The sequence below is a fragment of the Hippocampus bargibanti genome, linkage group LG01 (assembly GCF_051943395.1).
Source record: "Hippocampus bargibanti isolate YZ-2025 linkage group LG01, ASM5194339v1, whole genome shotgun sequence".
Lineage (NCBI taxonomy): Eukaryota > Metazoa > Chordata > Actinopteri > Syngnathiformes > Syngnathidae > Hippocampus > Hippocampus bargibanti.
The window spans coordinates 2,959,313-2,965,312 of record NC_142734.1 but is presented as its reverse complement, the minus strand read 5'-3'; the positions used below and the strand labels follow the sequence as shown (position 1 = coordinate 2,965,312).

General features: G+C 39.0%; 1 protein-coding gene across 3 annotated transcripts in view; it reads left to right on the top strand.

Annotated features, from left to right (window-relative positions):
* The first annotated feature begins 5,183 nt into the window (after positions 1-5,183).
* Positions 5,184-6,000, top strand: part of pcbp4 (poly(rC) binding protein 4) — a 45,581-nt gene continuing 44,764 nt past the window's right edge. Inside the window, exon 1 of one of the 3 annotated variants that reach the window (XM_088990375.1) lies at positions 5,184-5,378. The gene's annotated coding sequence lies outside the window, so the exon portion shown is untranslated. The remainder of the gene's footprint in view (positions 5,379-6,000) is intronic. The other 2 variants (XM_088990366.1, XM_088990384.1) reach the window with 2 other exon arrangements.

Here is a 6,000-nt window from a genome sequence, read left to right as displayed (position 1 = left end):
CGCCTAGGCCTTCAGTGGTGCTATGTCTGAATCACTCCACAGCTGCAAGTGTGGTGTGATTTACTACAAGTCCACTATTGGATGTAGTGTAAATAACTAGTGACTAGATAAACTGATGAAATACTGTCATTAAACTGTTCGGATTTTTACTACAAACGTGTGGATTCATGATAACCTCAAAAAATTGCAATATTATTTGCTGTTTTTGCTAGCGTTGGAGCAGTTGTAAGACTGAAAAGAGATTATCTTAGGAAGGCGGACGTACCTTTCTGAATGATGTCCATCTATTCTTGAAAAGTCCGTCTTGAAAATGGCTTTAACAGTATATCTTCAACCAAATCCATGTCGTCTCCTCCTTCATTCAGCCACTGAGGGTTGACAAAACCGGTAATAAATCAACACAAAAATGCTCGCTACAGATAAAGTGTGCTAGCTCTGGCCAGTATGCGCTGATCACTACCGGCTAGTGATCCTATGATTGGCTGGTGATGAGCCAATAAGAACTTGCGAAAACTCTGTCGTTGCCAGCCCCTTCGAGCAGGCCTTGGGTGGCCAACTGGAAAATTGATTGGTTAGAGCAACAGTTTGATCAATATATTTGATGCGCCAGAGCCCGCAGAACTGATTGTGAAGGGGTTTAGGTAGATTTTCTGACCCTGGTAACAAATGATGGCTAAAATCTGATTGGTTAAATGCAAAAACACATATCTGGAAGCAGCACAACAGGGATGCAAAAGCAATGAAAGAAAGCTGAAAAAAAATTTTGAATTATTTAATAAGAACTAATGGACAAAATATAATTCACATTAGTCTGTGAATCTGATATTTTTAGGCCAGCAGAGAAGGCCTTGCAGGCCTTGACAGCCCACCACTGCTTCTTTGTCATACAAATATTCCGCAATATTGCTTTTACTTAAAAAAAGGTTGAATAGAGAGGCAATATTTTGATCATTTATTAAAATTTGGAATGAAATAGTAGTTTGGTGTTTGTCTGGAATGAATAAGATTTCAGTCCACAAACACAAACACACAAAAATCCCAAACAAACAGAAAAACACTCTGCATGCTTTGTGTTGTATAAGCTATTTAATTCTAAATCACTTATTAGTATTCCATCTCCATTCTGGACAAATGTCCTTCACCTCCATTGTTCAAATGATTACTTTTGCTTCAAAGGGAAGCCATATATCTTCAAAAGATTATGGAAATGTACTTTGTCATATACACCAGCAAGCCTGCGTTGAAATGCACTTCTTTAGTAGACACTGCTTTTGTCAGGGTAAGCAATTTTATTTGTGCCCTTGAACAAATATGTCTGTGTAAGCTCTCAGTCGTACACAAGTGGTCCATCGATGAAAAGGTTTCTTTTGCCATCATCTGTACTTCTTGTAGGTCTCGGACGTTTCACTTCTCATCCGAGAAGCTTCGTCAGTGAACAAACATTTCGCTGGTTGCTCTGGGCCTATATATATATATGTATATATATGTATATATATATATATATATATATATATATATATATATATATATATATATATATATATATATATATATATATATATATATATATATACAGTAAAGTCTCGTTATATCGATATTCAAGGGAGTCCGAAAAAATATCGATATAACCGGGACTATCGATATATCCGACCCTGTTTGCATGTAATTTTCTCCGTGCGTGCATAGAAATAGTATCGATATAACCGGGACTATCGATATATCCGATATCGATATAACGAGACTTTACTGTATATATATATATATATATATATATATATATATATATATATATATATATATATATATATATATATATATATACATATATATATAATGTACAGCAGTGACGGTGCCAGGCCACTGCTTTCATAGGTCCCTGCTCTAAGGTTGGTGGGAGCAGAGGACTACTCCCTGAGGCTGAACTGATTACTTCGTTTGTCCTGAATTAATTTTTGCGATACACAATTTTCATCTTACACACTCTGCGTAGGAACCAATTAAGTTCGTAAGAAACGGTATCACTGCATTCATATTTCACACCAACGCGTCCCAACTTCTTACAATTGTCTTGTTGTAAAAAGTTACATTAAAAAGTGATCTAAAATGGAAATAAAAGTAAAGAATCAGGAAAAAAAAATGCAGCTTTTCAATCAGTTTGCGTTTCTCTCCTCCATGTTGTCTCCAATTGCGACACCAAGACAAATCGGAGGTGACCTCATGTAGCGAAACTAAAACCATTATTCGTTTGTGCGTGACATTTTGCGAGTACAACAGAGACATCCCGGGGCTCAGTGATAATATTGTTATTGGCCTTGTGTCGTCTTTCATTTTTCTAATGAGAGACATTTGTAAAGCTCAGAAGACGAGCAATATGTTCACCAGATACCAGCGTCGGGAGATCTGTAATTCACGCCAAATATCATTTTTGTAATATCGTTTGATTCGGCTCAGTGGTGGACCGTCAAGGCCTACAAAGCCTTCTCTGCAGGACTACAAATATCTGAATCACGGACTGATGATAATTATATTTTGTCCATGAATTCTTATTAAATAATTCCAAATTGTCTGTCAGAGCTTCCTTTCATTACGTTTCCCCTGTTGTGCTGCTTCCAGATATTTGTTTTCGTATTTAAACATTTAAAGGACAACCGACGTCACTTTTTTGTTTTTTAACTGACATCAGAAAAACGTTTTATAGCATCTAAAATACCCAAAACACAAAGTATGATATTTTTATTCAAATGCAAAACACAATAAAATGACTGAAAGTGTCCAAAATCTGCAAAAAAATTGAGCTGCGAATTGGGCGTTTTCCGAAAGTCCCGCCCCCAGTTCGTGATGTCACGCCAAGACGTCTTGCATTGCTCGAGAATCAAAACAATGGCTTCAGAATCAGATAATATGCTTTCTTGTTATACATGCAGTTATGAATATGATTCAAATAGTTCTGAAGAGGAAAGCATACATGTTTGCAATCTCACCCAAAATGGCAACCTCCTGTGGCCACCTCCTTTTTCACAGGCTGATAAATTCCTTATATGGAGCTTGGACGCCCTCTTCTGGCGGCTTTTGGGTTCAACACAAGGTTTTCAGACCAAACAATACAGCAAAATAGATTGACGTGATGGAAGGACTGCTCCGATGTGTCTTTTTTTTTCGGTCAGGGGCGTTCCTTTAGTGACGTCACCAACTCAAAAACGAGACTTCCTGAATATTCAGCGCGAGTCTTAAAACATAAAATATACCTATATGCGGTGGAATCTTATTAAAATACGCTCAGTAGAAGTCATTTGAAGCCATTTTACAAATTATGGACACAACTTGTCCGGAGACGTCGGTTGTCCTTTAACCAATCACATTTCAGCCATCATTTGTCACCAGTCACTAGCCAATGGGTAGTCACTAGCCAAGCATAGTATCACTAGCCACTAGTCATAAGACCATACTGCATACATATCTGGCAATTTACAGAAAAAATGCATTCAATTTATGTGCAAGAAGTTTTATCCTAATCAAATACGGCCTGTATTTTTCCATCCCGAATAGCCTGAAAGGAGAATCTCCCAAAAACAAACAACTAAAAAGAAACTGCAGTAAAGGCATGTCCTATAAAAAATGCAAAACTGGGTTGTTTTTGCCTCTTGCTTTTCCTTTTGTTCTTTTTGCAAGTCAAATAAGTCATTTTTTTGTGGGTTTAAGTATGTCTATTGTTTGGTATTTCTTGTACTTTTGGGACAAACGCATTTCATTCGTGATTTTCTTTTGTCTTGCCTTGTGCAAGTCATTTTTGTTTTCTTTGTATTATTCCCTGGTGGTTGTCCAGTGTCGTTATTTGTACTTTGTCAGCCTTGGGTTTAATTTTTGTAAAGAAATACATTTGGTACATACATTTTCAAGAGGCTACGTTTATAGAGCTAATTTTGTCCAGGACCGTCTGGATGCCTGACACAAATAACTAAGTTTAATTATATTGTGTTTTGACATTCAAGCATGATCAAATCATCAGCAAGCTCTGCGGAAGCCTGACGTCGAATTTATTTATTCGAATCAGGTCTTTTTCAACAGGAGGACTATTGAGCAAGTTAGCCTCACAGTGCAATGATACCGAGTTCCGAGATTAGCTTGTTCTCTACCTGTTCGTGTGGTCTTCTTCCAACATTCCAAACTCATACATGGTACGTCTATGGAAGACCCTAAAATGACTCTAAGTGCGAGTTTGAGCACAAACGTGTACAAGTGTAGGATGTCACTTCAGTGCCCTCTTCTGGTTAAAAAGCATCTCGCCGGTGTTATGTCTTGTACGTATTACTAGGCATAGCAATCGAGACTAGATCACGAGATCGAGAGAGAGAGAGAGAGAGAGAGAGAGAGAGAGAGAGAGAGAGAGAGAGAGAGAGAGAGAGAGAGAGAGAGAGAGAGAGAGAGAGAGAGAGAGAGAGAGAGAGAGAGAGAGAGAGAGAGAGAGAGAGAGAGAGAGAGAGAGAGAGAGGAGAGACAGAGCAAGAAAGAGAGAGAGCGAAAGAGAGACAGAGCAAGAAAGAGAGAGAGAGAGAGCGAAAGAGGAGAGACAGAGCAAAAAAGAGAGAGAGGACAGAGACACAAAGAGAGAGAGACCAAGGAAAGAGAGAGAGACAAAGAAACATACAAACAGGCGCTTATAAATGAAATTTATTATTATTATTAAAAATTGTTGGCAAGTTCTGCTTTCGGTGCGATGCTCTAAAATGTCCACCTGGTGACGCCCGTTGACATTTTTCCGAACATTCCAAAAACTTGAATGCATCACGTGCCCTGAAGATTATTCACATAATGAAGTACAATTCAATTCAATCAGTGAGTTTGGCATGTTGTGCTTTAATTTTTATTATTTTTACACATTTTTAATCAGTGCACTATTTGCTTTCAGCGACCCTTAAAAAGGCCGATCTCTAAAAAAAAAGCGTCGCCATATCAAAAGATCGTGCGAGTTCATATGAATGTCAAACCAAAAAAAAAATAAAAACGTGTTCACATTTAGGTGATGGTAATAAATGTCCATTTATAATGTCCTCCAGCAGATGTCCTATGAGGCTAGAAGTCGAAGAGCGCAGACCGGCGTGGTGGGTGTGGGGGTGAAGGGATGCCCCCCAGCCCCCATCCCCCAGCCTCAGCCGCGGACCGCCTGTCTCACTCTCTCTCTCTCTCTCTCTCTCCATCACCGCATACCGACTGGTCGCGTCCCTTCTACTACATCTGTGCACTTCTCTGTCCACTCTCAGCCGTGCAGCTCCGTGGACGTGGACTCTCATGTGGATACAAACCCTGAGGAAATCCGGCCAATGGCGATTCTTTAACTGGAGCCCCCCCCCCTCGCCGTCCAACCGATCGCATCCAAACAGGTACAGTACACCGAAGACGACGCGTTTTGTGTGACGTTGTTGTCTAACTTGACACCGCGTGATGCGTTTAACGGAGGTGATTTTTTAACTGAAACATTTCACTATGCGTGTGCATCCTCGCTGAATTAATGAAGCCTTCAAGTGTCATCGTGAGTGAGTGAGTGAGTGAGTGAGTGAGTGAGTGAGTGAGTGAGTGAGTGAGTGAGTGAGTGAGTGAGTGAGTGAGTGAGTGCATACCTGTCAACCTTGGCTCATAATACATGATTACAATTCCCGAATAAAAGTTGTAGTACGCCGTACATTATTTGAAATGAACAAAAAAACGCTAACAGTTTACCACGCATGCGCACATTTATGCTTTCATAATCGACCGTACGCAGCGGAAAAAAAAAAATACATATGATCGAGTAGTACTTTTGCTCCCCTTATGAATGATTGCAATTCCCCTTATTAAGCAATAATAAACCTTACAAACATAACCCGACACATAATTATTTACTTATAGCAAGAATAAAAGCAGAGATAGAATAAAAACAAATTTGTTTACATTTTATTTACTTAAAGGACAACCGACACCATTTTTTTTTGCTTCCTAAGCGATATCGGGAAAACGTTTTATAGC